General features: G+C 51.7%; 2 long non-coding RNA genes across 2 annotated transcripts; one reads left to right on the top strand and one right to left on the bottom strand.

Moving 5' to 3' along the window:
- Positions 1-130: 130 nt before the first annotated feature.
- Positions 131-4285, top strand: LOC140844555 (uncharacterized). The gene is made up of 3 exons (XR_012123071.1): positions 131-477; positions 1172-1258; positions 2743-4285. It is a non-coding gene; the product is annotated as an uncharacterized lncRNA (long non-coding RNA).
- Positions 4286-4383: 98 nt separating this feature from the next.
- Positions 4384-11899, bottom strand: LOC140844554 (uncharacterized). The gene is made up of 4 exons (XR_012123070.1): positions 11248-11899; positions 8858-9066; positions 7585-7766; positions 4384-6789 (listed from the first exon to the last, which is right to left on the bottom strand). It is a non-coding gene; the product is annotated as an uncharacterized lncRNA (long non-coding RNA).
- Between the last annotated feature and the right edge of the window lie 1469 nt (positions 11900-13368).

The following is a 13368-nucleotide window of genomic DNA, read 5'->3' as shown; positions in this document are numbered from 1 at the left end:
GTGAGGGCGCAGCCCCAGCAAGACGCCGGAAGGCCTGAGGTCTGCACACTGGGGGCCTGAAGACAGGAAGCCAGGGTGCCGGGTGGACTTCCCTGAGGGCCGGGCACAGGGGCGGTTCAGGGTGTGCGGAGGAAGGGGGGAGGAGCAGGAAGGGAAGGGGAGGATCTCTTGTCTTCATAAGACGTACAGGGTGCTGATGAAAACCCCCCGTTAGACGCCTGCAGCAGCACCAGGCATCCTAGGCTGAATGTCTCCCCGGGGACCCACGGGGAAGGGTGGGCTCAGCGCAGGCAGGTGGAGCCAGCCGGCCACAGACCCACACGCAGCGAGCCCTCAGGTGGACACCCAAGGCCCTGCTCTGTCCCTCTGCTGCAGAGCAGGCCCCCTCCTGTGTACAAGGCTGAGCCAGAGCCTTCCAACCTGTGTTTATCACTCCATCTTTCTATTTCCCAGAAGCCACCACCAGCACCACACAAGGTAGGTCGTGTTTGCTTTGGTTGTGATGGTGTCAGAGCCTGCGGGCACACTGGCCTTCACAGTGAGCCCCCCCGCAGCCTAGGGCAGTCTCCCCCACCCCCAGCCCTCATGACCTGGGCAGGGAGAGCTGGCAGAAGAGGGTGACAGGGCCATGGTGGGCCCCCTATAAGATGTGGGGCTCCCAGTGTCACACAGAGGACACCCTTCTCGTGCTCCCTTCAGAGCCTGACCGAGGGCCTCTGTCACTGAATGAGCAACTCAGGGGCCTGTTTCAGCAACTGCTGTGATTCCCTCTGAGACAAGGGGCTTTTGTTCAAACGCCTGTGTGTAGGAGGGTCTTCCATAGGACGCAGGTGGGTTATGGTAAAGGGGCTCGGTTTCAGACCTGGTCCCCTCCTCTGAGTCCCAGAGTCCCAGGGCCAGGCTTCTCTAAGGAGGGCTGCCCCGGGAACGAAGGCGAGGTGATAGAATTTCTTGCCCTTTTGGGGAGCAGCCTTATTTGCAAACTAAGAGTTTGCCGGGTTTGCACTAGGGCGGCTCTCTCCTAAGGGACACGGTGCTGCCCCTCGGTCCTTGAGTTCTCCCAGCAAACACTGGCGGAGTGGCCAGGAAGTGACAGGTGCAGGGCAACAGCCACAGTGTCCCTACCCCAGGAGCTGCCCGCCAAGAAGCAGACACTGTTTTCTCCTTCTAGAGCCCAGCCGCACTGGCCCAGAAGTGCCCCTCGGTCATTGGATGGTGCTGTAGGAATCCTGATAAAGAGAAGATGAAGGTACCAGAGGTGAGAAGGGCCCTAGACAGGTGCTGATGCCCCAGGCTGGGCCGAGGGCGGCCAGGGGCAGGCGGCTCCTGCCCCACAGACACGGGCCCAGAAGGCCTGGCTTCTGTGGTGGTGAGGTTATGGGTGCTGGGCTTTGATCACCCGGCATCACAGTAAGGACACCATACGGGCCCTAGAGGCCTGGGACAGAGAAAAGGCGTGAGGGCCCATATTCCCCACCCCCAGCTGGTCCCCGTCCCCGGGTCTCCCCTTATCACGGGCCCAGGCTTCTGGATGTGGGTGGCTGCCCGACAGGTGCCCCCGTCCGCGGTGCTGGCAGAGCTTGTCGTCCGCTCCAGCCAAGCTCGGGCTTCCTCGGCCCTTGGGTGGATTGGTGAGAACACACGGGATGGCACAGCTCGCCCAGGTCAGGAAAAACCATGGAAGTTCTGTGCCAAGTTCTTCCTGCCATGAACACTCCCCAAAAAGCAGAGTGTCACCTGCTGCTCCTGCAGACGTCCCCTCAGCAGAGTGAGGGAGAGGACTGCAGGGTCCCGGGAACCCACTGAGGAAGGGAGACGGGCGCCTGGAGGAGGGGCCTGAAGTACCCCCCACCCCAGAACCTGGGCCCCACGCAGTGAGGAGAACCCCGTCCTGCAAGGCCCGGAGATGACAGGGGTGGATGGGCTCCCGGTTGCAGGTGTTGAGAAAGAAAGAGCCCTGCGGTGTCTGTCAGGCTCTGCCACTGTCTCCCTGATTCTACATTAGTTTTGACAGATCCATTAAGTCCTCCTAAGTGTCAAGGGGCAGCTGAGAGCCGTCCTGCTCTCCCTGCAGGCAGTGTGGGGCCCCGGGGAGCCCAAAACACACCTGCCAGAGATAGAAGCCCCTTGCTGGGGTTCATTCTGCCACAGTGCCTGCCCCATGCAGGGCAGGGTCACAGGCTTTGCGTGCACGCAGGCCAGGCTGCTGACAAGGGCAGGGCGTGGTGGTGAGGAGTCTAGCAAGCCAGCTGGGCCCCGGGGCTGGAGGCCCGGGCAGAGGGGAAGCACAGCTGAAGGTGGCAGCTGCCAGGAGCTGCTTCTCGGGGAGGGTGGTTGTGTGAGGCCTGGAGTAGGATAGGGCAGAGCCAGGTGCCCAGGGGAGAGGAGACGCTCGAGGAGGCCTGAGCAGGGAGGCCAAGGGCCCGGCCAGGCAGTAGGCACACAGGAAGGTGAGTGTGGACTTCCGGCCAGAGACAGAGGCGCCCAGGACAGGATATGGGCAGACTGCGCTCTGAGGCTGCATGTGGGACAGACAGGTTCTCGGAAGCCTGATGTTAGCACGCTACACGGTGCCGCTAGGCAGACCTAGGGGTGTATCCATGGAACTCGGGCCATTAGGACAAGGGTGGGCTTGAGAAGACAAGGAACCTGGCCACCCCAGGAGTGAGGGAAACCACAGCCTTCAGCCCCCAATTCCAGTGGCTTGTCAGTGACATTTTCTCTCTCTCCTCTTCTCCCCAGAGGTGTGATTCTGCCGTCCCCCTAATGATGCCCCATTGTGAGTCGTTGTCCTGCGGCACGTGGATCTACCATCGACCCAGCGTCCATTGCTCCCACTTCAGCAAAATCTGCTCATGGTGCCAGCGTGCGCAACCCATTCGCTACCAGCGGAATGATGCCATTCATACCTGCTGCAACCTGGAGGCTCTGGAAAGCAGCTCTGAAAGTCTCAGCCCATGACGCGATCTCTACGGCACCCAAATCCCCGTATTGTTTTTTTAATATTTTGGTGTGATTAATATACACTTACATGAGCAACACTGTGGTTACTAGATTGTCCCCATTATCGAGTCCCCCCCACATACCCCATTACAGTCACTGTCCATCAGCATAGTAAGATGCTCTGGAACCACTGCTTGTCTTCTCTGTGATGTGCTGCCCTCCCCGTGCCCCCCCACATTAGTGTGCTAATCATAATGCCCATTTCTCCCCTTATCCCTCCCTTCCCACCCATCCCCCACAGACCCTTTCCCTTTGGTAACTGTTAGTCAATTCTTGGGTTCTGTGAATCTGCTGCTGTTAGGCTCCTTCAGTTTTTGCTTTGTTCTTAGACTCCAAAGATGAGTGAAATCATTTGGTACTTGTCTTTCTCCGCCTGGCTTATTTCACTGAGCATAATACCCTCCAGCTCCATCCATGTTGCTGCAAATGGTAGGATTTGTTACCTGCCACTTGAGGAGTATCAGACCCTTAGTTATCATCCCAGGTTGCTGTGGGGCTTGATGTAAGTCCCTTTTATGTATTTTATTTTTTATTTTTATTAAGGTATTATTGATAGACACTCTTATAACGGTTTCACATGAAAAACTGTGGTTACTACATTCATCCATATTATCGAGCCCCCCCATACCCCACTGCAGTCACTGTCCATCAGTGGAGTAAGATGCCACAGAGTCACTATTTGCTTCTCTGTGCTACACTGTCTTCCCTGTGATCCCCCCCACACCATGTGTGTCAATCATAATACCCCTCAATCCCCTTCTCCCTCCGAACCCACCCGCACTCCCCCACCCCTCCCCTTTGGTGACCGCTAGTCCCTTGGAGTCTGTGAATCTGCTGCTGTTTTGTTCCTTCAGTTTTGCTTTGCTGTTACACTCCGCAAATGAGGGAAATCATTTGGCACTTGTCTTTATCCAGCTGGCTTATTTCACTGAGCACAATACCCTCCAGCTCCATCCATGTTGCTGCAAATGGTAGGATCTGTTTGTTTCTTATGGCTGAATAATATTCCATTGTGTATATGTACCACATAGAAGAAACTTCATTTAAAATAAACTTCGGAGGACTTTCTATACCAGAGATTGAGCGGACAGGCTCTGTGGTTCTGCGTATTGTTCAGGGGCAGTGGAAGAAGCAGTTCCCGCGGGCAGATCGCGAGGGGCCAGTGGGGGTCAGGCTAAAGCTGTTACCTGAGTATAATCCACAAGGCCACAGAGAATGTCTTGCTTCAGAAGTAGCAAAATGACAGATTGTAGAAAGTGATATGAAGGCAATGAACAGTTTGAGAGGGAGTGTAAGTCCCGGGAGAGGAAATCCTGGGGAAAAATACCTCACAAACTGCAGTCCAGGGCCGGCTCTCCCCGCAGCTCTGGCAGAAGCAAGCAGGCCAGCAGCCAGCGCCTCCCCTTAAACTCTCAGGTTCAGACACGTCCTTGGTTGCCCAGGCAATTACCCGTTGACATGGAGATGCACTTCTCTCCACTCCTGAGGTTATGCAAATGCACTAAAGCCGGCGAGATACTCTGGAAATGCTACAATTTTACCCTCAGGGAGTTAGAGAGATAGTGTTTCTAGTAACAATCAGTTACTAGAAAGAGTGGCGTGGAAAGGCCTCCCTAAGGTGACTTGAAGTGGGAGAATGAACAACCCCAGCATTCCAGGGAGCAGCTAGTTGGAAGTCTCAAGGCAGGAAAGACCTTGGCATATTCTAGGACAATGGCTTTCTTTCTTTTTTAACCACAGTATACGGGATTCAGAAAAACACATTTTACCCTGCATTACACACGCATCTAAAACAAAGGTGTCGTGAAATTCTTCATAAATTGCTGAGATGCACTCTGGTATTTTCGTCAACATCAGATTCATTGAGATATAATTTACACACAGTGAACTGCATTCTTTTGAGGTGCACAGTTTTCTGTTTTTGACAAGTGTATACAATAGGATACATCGCCACGATCAAGTCAGAGAACATTCCATTTCCCTCAATACTCCTCTGCTCCTTTGCAGTGAACTCCCTCCCCAGTGTGAAATTACTGGTCAATAGTGATCTGATTTCTGCCCCTACAGATTTTTTAAATAGTTTTCCTTGATGTGTTTGTCTAGAGGCTTATTGATTTTAATGATCTTTTCAAAGAACGCAATTTGGCTTGATTTTTCTTTATTGTTCTTCTCAATTTAATTGATTCCTGCTCTTTTTTTATTCCCTTCCTTACTCATTTTGGATTTAATTAGCTTTTCTTTTTCTGGTTTCTTAAGGCAGAAGATTAGCTTTCTGATTTGAATCTTCTCTTATTTCTGGTTTAATGTTTAAGTTTCTGTTCAAGCACCACTTTGGCTGCATCCCGTAAATTGTGGAATGTTGTGATTTCATTTTAGTTCAATTCAAAACATTTTCCAATTTCCATTGTGACTTCCTCTTTGATCCATGGGTTACTTAGAAGTGTGTTGTTTAATTTGCAAATATTTGTGAGTTTTTTCAGGTATCATTCTGTTATTGATTTCCAATTTAATTCAGCTGTGGTCAGGGAACATGCCTTCCATGCTTTCAATTATTCTAAATTTGCTAAGGGCTGTGTTATAACCCAGAATATGATCTGTCTTGATGAGCTCCCGTATACTTCCGAACAGAATGCTGCTCTTCCACTGTTGAGTGAGATGTTCTCTAGAAGTCAGGTGAAATGCACTGATAGTGTGTTCAGGTGTTTCTGTCTTTGCTGATTTCCTGTCTACTTGCGTTACCCATTCCTGAGACAGGAGTATGAAAGTATCTGACTGTAATCGTGGATGTATCTCTTTTGCCTTTTAGTTCTGTAAGTTGTATTATATGTATTTTGAGGCTGTGTTCAGCATGAACACTTGGGGCCGTCATGTCTTATTCGAGAATTGATTCCTTTGTTGCTGTGCCCTCTCATCCCGGGTAACACTCCTTATTGTGAAGTCTAGTTTGCTGATGTGAATGGAGTCCCTCTGCTTTCCTTTGATGAGTGTTTGCATAGTAAATCTTTTCGCATTTGCATCCTTTTCTTTTTAACTTAAATATGGCTTTATATTCGTATTTATTGAGAGCATATTTGGGTCTTCCTTTTATTTTTGTATTTTGTAAGTTCAAAAATAAAACAGTTAACCCACAGAATGAGTGAAAATATTCCCAATACATATAGGCAACAAAAGACCAATAAGGAAATAATGAAGAATTTCTACTAATCAACAGAAGACAGAAAACACAATAAAAAATGAGCAAAAAACTTGGAGAGACACTTCATGAAGGATGACATTCAAGTGGCCAATACATCGATGAAAATGTACTCAGTTTCATTAGTCATCAGAGAGATGTTTACTAAAACCACAATGCAATACCACCACATGTCCCCAGAATGACTGATATGAAAAACATCACCAGCAGCAAGAGTTGGCCAGGATGTGGAGCAACTGGAACTCTTTTACACCGTTGGTGGGAATGCAAATTGGTGAATCACTTTGGAAGATTGTCTGGCAATGTCCAAACTGAGCATACATGAATCCCATGGCCAAGCAATTCCATTCTGAGGTATATATATCCCACAGAAATACATATATAATGTCGAGCAAAAACATTCACTAAAATGTTTATAGCTGCACCAGTAGAAGCACCGCAGTGGCTCCAGACCGGAAACCGTACGGACGCCATTAACAGGAGAACAGGTGAATCGTGGCGTATTCTCACTACGGGGTATCACGGAATGAAACCGGGTGGACCACGACTCTGCAACCGCACACACACCATGGGTGAGTCTCACTGACATGACACTGAATGGAGGAAGTCAGACACGAAGGATGACACACTGTGTGGCTCTTATTTGTATAAAATACAAAATAGTGGATGTTAATCTATGATGTCAGAGTCAGGAGGGTCTCACCCTTGGGGACAGTGATTGGATGGGGGTCCATGGGGCTGTCTGATAAGAATATACTGTAACTGTCCCCTGATCTGAGTGGTAGTTGCAAAGTTGTGCTCACACTGTGAAAAAAAGTCAAGTAGTATATTTATGATATGTGCACTTTGGGTATGTATGTTCTACGTCAATCAAAAATGTTAAGGAAGAAGCAAAAACAAAAAAATCCCATTATTTTTTGAGACTTTCACAAAAAACAACAGGTCGCTGATCCCTAGTTTCACCTCCATTCCTGTTTAGAGGTCCCGGTCTTTATTTTACTTGAGCTGTTTGTTTTGTTACTAATTTCATAGTTTTATTTATTGTTATCAAAGTTATTCATGCACACGGTGTAAAGGTCCAAACAGTTCTCTGGGGCTTGTTGTAGAAACCCCCTCCCCCAACCTCATCGGCTCTTGTCTCATCCCATCCGTCCAATACAGCTCACTTTGGTTGGATGGATAGTCGCTGTTCACTTGTTACGACTGCACAGGCGTGACTCGCTGCATAACCTCTCCGTTCCCCTTGATCTAATAAATGTCCTTTTGTGTACTGTTTGCATGTGCTTACCGTTCATTACTCTATAACCCCCAAATATTCCCCAGTTTGCGCAGACACACTCAGTAGCCTGTCACGTACTCTGAATGACATCCCTTCTCTCAGTCCTCACCTGCTCCAGTGGGACCGGCTCCCCTCCAGCCCTGCTGAACAGCTGTGGGCTTCGGCACGCCCCTCACGGCCTTCCTGGGAGACCGCTCCCTCCTCTCCTGTGTTGGATCTCCTGTTTCATACGTACCAAGTCATCTTTATTTCCTTGTCCTGGTGGAGCAGGAAACCTCTTCTAAAAGTTTCCTGAGAAAAGGGGCATGGGAAGCAAAGCTTCGAGGTCTTGCATGTCTGAAAATGTATGTATGCCGTTCTCACACGTAAGTCATTGCTTAGTTGCTTACAGAGTCCTATATTGGAAAAATATTCCCTCAGAAATTTGAAGTCATTGCTTCACTGTGTTCTTTCCTCCAGTGGATGACATTCTAGCTCTTGATCTTGGCATAAAACCTGTTTTTCCTCTTAGTTCGGGTTCCCCAAGAGACCCTGAGACATGTGTGCACGTGGAGTCACTCAGTGGAGACACGCAGAGGGGAGCAGGGAAGGGATCAGGGGAGAGAAGGCGGTCACCATGCTGACTGTGACTGAGGGACTGAGCATGTCTAAGGCTTAGCTCTGCATAGAGATTTTGGGGAAATGGTGGCAAACATACATGTCAGAGTTCATGTGTGCGAGGGCAAGGAAACTGTGTTTGTGCACGTGACATCCTCACAGTCAGCGGCTGACAGCTGCTCCCAGGGAGGAGGGTAGTAATTCCCCAGCACTTCTGGCCTGCTATGAACCCCACAGAGCAGCCTTCCCTGGCTTTGGAGAGACTATCAGGCAAAAGAGAGCCAGATACTGGCAGTTAGACGTCAGCAGCAGTTCACTGAAGCGGGGCTGCCCAGGCCGTTAGCGGGGGGCGGGCAGTGATGTCTGCTGTGGCGACCTGGCTGGGCTGTTACTTGGGAACTCCCATCTGTATTCTTTTGTTTTTTCCTTTTGTCCATATTTTTCTGGACATCTCTTGTCTGGAGGGTTCCAGCCTGGCTGCCTGAGTTCTGAGCTCTCTGGTTCAAGGATTACCAGAAGATTAACCAGGGTTCCAGGGGAGGACCGGCTGGGAGTCTTGACATTCAGTGGGAGACTAAACTTTCACTTAATCTTCCTATTTCAGGATGACACCCTTGACTTCTGGGGTCCCCCTGACCAGAGACTCTATAATTGGTGCTTTTCATGGTATAAATTCTCAGACCTGTGCTGGTCGAGGCAGGGAAGTCACACACTTGCTCTCAGAGGAGAGGTATCGGGTTAAGTGGACTTTCAACCAAACATTCTGTTTTTAGCCCCATACTCACCTCCATAGGTGACTAGTGTCACTGATTCCTTTTGCAGCTTCTGTGATGTAAATCTGATTGCTTCTCTGCTTTCCCCAATCGGCTAAACTAGTCACAATTTACTTCTCAGATTTCGGAGTCCCAAACACGTTGCTGCTGCCGCCGCCGCCTCTAGTGTCTCCGCTCCGCCCCGTGTGGTGTCAGTGCGTGCCCTCATGAGGCGCCCTTACCTATACGTAGGGAATGGATGGTGAGGTCAGCAGGCCCAGGGGGCAGGGTTTGGACTCCACCTCTTTCGTGTTTTAGCTGTGGAGCTTTGGATGAGGTATCCAACCTCTTTCGGTCTGTGCTCCTTCATCATTAAAAAATGAGAATGCTGCTACCTACCTCAGAGGATTGCTCTGAGGAAAAAATGAGGACACATACAGGAAAGTACAAAACATATTGTTGAGCATAGGGTTGCGACTCAAAAATATCTTGGCTTCATTTTCCTGCATTTGGAGGTTGGGGAACTGGGGTGATGACTCAAGGAAGACAGCGAGGTAGACAGCAGGCTGGGCGGCTCAGGGGCAGTTTGGTTGGGCCACACCTCCACTGTCCTCTCTTTCATCCCTATTGCCATTGCCTTAGACCCTGCAGATACAAGATTTTAAAAACATGAACTTACTATCCTATATTCTGGTAACCCCTGTCCCTATGCCAATCACAAAAAAAGGGGGTTCTGGGTTTATTATCTCTAGAAATGAATGACCGTAGAACACCAATTATAAATGAGTCAAAATTTTTTCTTTGGGATGTTAAAATCCAAAGACTCGAGGCATGATAAAAAAAACAGCTTTGGAAGAATAATTCAAGAGTTGATTTTTTTCAACACTGTCACATATATACATAAACACTGATACATGTGTGCACAAACAGACACACACACTGACTCACATCTGCATGTACACATTCAAAGAACTAGATAAAAATTCACTAGACTTTGGAGTAGGTAAGTCGGGTGGAAGCTGGGAGCTGGAACAGGTAATGTATGGAGAAACTACTGATGTCCTTTGATCTCTGCCCTCAGAAACGAAGTGACTTCCCCCTTTTTTGGTTGTGGCATCAAGCTGCTTGTGAGGAGGTTAGGATTGTTTCAGCAGGAATATAAAGAGAAGAAAAGAGCTAATTATGCATTTATTATGCATCTACTGAAATTCAGAAGGATTTTCTAGCAATGCAATAGGCTTGAAATCTGGACTCTAAGGGAAGAATCATGTTCGCTTAGCTCCCGTTTAACATAATCAAGATCCAGATCTAGAGTCAACCTTCTACTAAAGAAGGAGGTAATTCGATTTCTTGTCTAACATCCTCATCTGACTATAATGGTGATAATCACACCTACCGCAAAGGAATGCTTCTGAAAGGAACTCCGATGTTCTAATGTGGCAACTAGTGTCATGAGGTCAAGGATAGGATGTAAGAGGAACGAGAATCCTGCCCCTTCTTGGCGTGGGGATCGAAGAAGAGGAAAGCCGGGAGGAGTCAGGAGAGCAAAGCTGGAATCATAGAGGCTTAACGTGGAATTGGGGAAACGGCTTCAAAAACATCTAGAAAATGGAAGAACTTTCCTAAATTGGCACAAACTTGTGTCTAATTTAGATGAGTGGGCAAATTAGGGTGACCTGGCAAGGAGGTAAGGCCTCCCCCTCTAGTCCTTCCCCAGGTAGGTACTGAGCTGAGCCATGGGCCTGGCATGGGGCACAGTGTGACAAGAAGATAACGAATGGACAGCATGTGGTTGGGACAGCTTGGGTCAGGGACTAGATGAAGGACGTGGTGGACATTTAGGGGGTCCACTGGGCTTTCCAGAACCACAGGGAGGTTGCTTCTGCTCGTAAGTAGCGATGAGATCAGACCCAGCCAAGGGAGACCCAAGAAATACTCCAGCTATTGAGATGAACCAAAGGCCAGCAGGGTGACTGTAACCAAATACACATTGACCCATAAGCACCCCTCCGGTGGCAGAACCCCCAGGAGGCAGAGGACCCAATGCAATGGGCCACCCTGGGCGTCCCTACCTAGTAAGCCACATTCCCCTCCCCGTTTGCAGGGCAAAGCTGCAAGGTCTGGGGACCTGCCTAGACTCAGGGCGCGCGCGAGGGTGGACACGCCCTCCCCACCTGGGTCCCACACGCTCACTAACAGCCCGGCCTGGAACCACAGTCTCTGGCTGGGCAGGAGGACAGCTGCCCTCCCCTGTCCTGCCTTGACACCAGTGACCTGGGTTCTGTCTGGCTGTGGCCACCCTCTCCTCAGCCTTGTGCGATGCAGGGGCCCCCACCGGCGCCTTGCAGGTGCGCGGCGTGGCCGGGGCGGGCGGCGGCGGGGGCAGGGGTCGGTGCGCAGCCGGGGCAGCGCGGGCGACTCACCTGCATGGCCGCGGCCCCGCGGAGTCGGCAGCGGCTGGCGGCCCGGTGTGCGCCCGCCCTGACTTCCGCGTGGGGCTCGCCGCTCCCTCCCCGCCCCTGCCACCTGCTCCCGCCACGCCCCTGCCCTTCCCTGGCGCCTTCCGGGGACCCCTTCCGCCTCCGGAGGCCGTCGCCCCCACCTGCGGGGACGCTTCCCGTTCATTGGGGGGGGCTGCCTCAGTCCTCCTTGCTGACCCCAGGACCCCAACCTCATCAGCCTCCGAGGCCGATCCCCTAAGAGGAGAAACCGCGGCGGGAGGGCCGAGGGTGGGGCAGATGCCCAAGAACCCAGCCTTCTCCCGGCCTGAGCCTAGGCTTTGTGGGCCCGGTGGGGAGGGCAGCCTCGGGGTCCTTAGGACGGGGGGCTGGCCCTGGGCTGCAGGACCGAGGGGCGGCTTCACCGCTTCCTGTGGGTCAGCCGCAGACGGCTCCAGGCCCCCAGGGCGGGCCTGTCCTTTGGGAGACAGTAACTGCCCCCGGAGGAGGTTGGGGTGAAGCTGGGACTCGGGGCAGGAGCTCAGCTGGGCAAGGCACACGGAGACGCTGAGCTGCGTGTGGGGGCGTGGCCGGCAGGGAGGCGCCCCGACGTCACGGGGGTTAGGAGCTCCCCTAGTGTCGGGGGGCAGCACTACGCAGCCCATGCAAGCCTGGGTTGATCCGGAGTTGAAACGGGCCACCCCAGGCTCTCCCGGGATAGCATGGCCCCACCCACACTTCTGCTTGGGGGCCCCACGGCAGGCTGGGACAGGACCAGGGCCGACCTGCGAGGTGGCAGAGGCGGGAGGGGGGGGGCGTCTGGCAGCACAGACCCTGTGCAACTCTGATGGAGCAAATGTGGACAAACACCGCCAAGGTGGAGGGACAGAAAACCGCCACAAACTGTAGTGGCTTCATTAAGTCTGTCTGTTTCTCGGGAGGCCACCGGTCCAGGAGGAGCGGCACTTTTTGCTCTGCCGTCTTGAGCACATGGGCTCACCACACGGCTCAGAATGGCTACTCAAGCACCAGGCATCCCAGCCGCCTTCGAGGCAGGAAGAGGAGAGGGAGGGAAGCGCGCCCCGCCCTTCACAGGGACGGCCGCCGGCCACACCTCGCTGCAGGGAGCCCGGGAAGTCCGGCTGACCTCCTGAGGACGAAGGTCGGCAGGTCCCGGGGGCACTCAGCAGTCTGCTCCGGCCGGAGGGCCTCGTCGCTGTTAGTGCTCAGGAACCGGACTCCGCAAGGGCTTCTGGGCTTCAGCGAGTGGAACTCAAGGTCCACATGCCCACTGAGCTGCTGGACTCTCCGTCACGCCCCCGTCTCAGGATGCTCTGCGCTCACATCTTCACGGTGTTGGGCCGCTAGCCGTCGGGGATTGATGGGTCATCTCCCGTGTCTACCCAGCCGCTCTCTTTTTCAGTGTCTTTACTCACAGTCCCTAGGTTATTCCCACAGAAACACTGCTTCTCGCTCCCACCTTCCCCAGGTGCTAGGGAACCTGAGTTACATGGGGCCCTTGCTCCTCAACAGCTGCACCTGTGGCCCCCGGAGCAAAGGCAGCGCCTCTAACGCGGGCGGTTGTGGCGGGGGGTGGGGGCACTGGAGTCACTTCCCGACCCTCGGTGGGCGATGGGCAGTGAGGGCAGATTCTGCCTGGTCCCACCTGAAGAGAAGCCCCGTACAGCCCTTTCAGAACAAAGGTGAGCAATGAGAACCAAAAGCCTGCAAACTGGTCATACTTTGGTCCATTAATTTACTCTTTGGAAACTATCCTAAGAAAAAAAATCCAAAAGAATGCAAATATGTATAAATGTGGTCTTTGAGGCAAAAACTGTAAACCACCTAGATGTTCAGCACTGGGGACAGCATGGGCAGCCACGGAATACTCATGCTGATTGGGCTGCTCTTAAAAACGACCCTTTCGAAGAGTTTATGACAACGCAGGAAGATGCTCGTGTTACAATTGAAGTGAAAACACAGATTGCAAATATGCACTTTTACAAATCTCAACGAATTTAAAATGCATTAAAATACTGGAAGAGCACATTAAATATTTGATATTTATATTCGCTTAGTGATTTGAGCTGTGCATAGTAGAGTTCT

Source organism: Manis javanica, chromosome 11, assembly GCF_040802235.1.
Source record: "Manis javanica isolate MJ-LG chromosome 11, MJ_LKY, whole genome shotgun sequence".
Taxonomy (NCBI): domain Eukaryota; kingdom Metazoa; phylum Chordata; class Mammalia; order Pholidota; family Manidae; genus Manis; species Manis javanica.
This window is presented reverse-complemented; position numbering and strand designations above follow the sequence as displayed.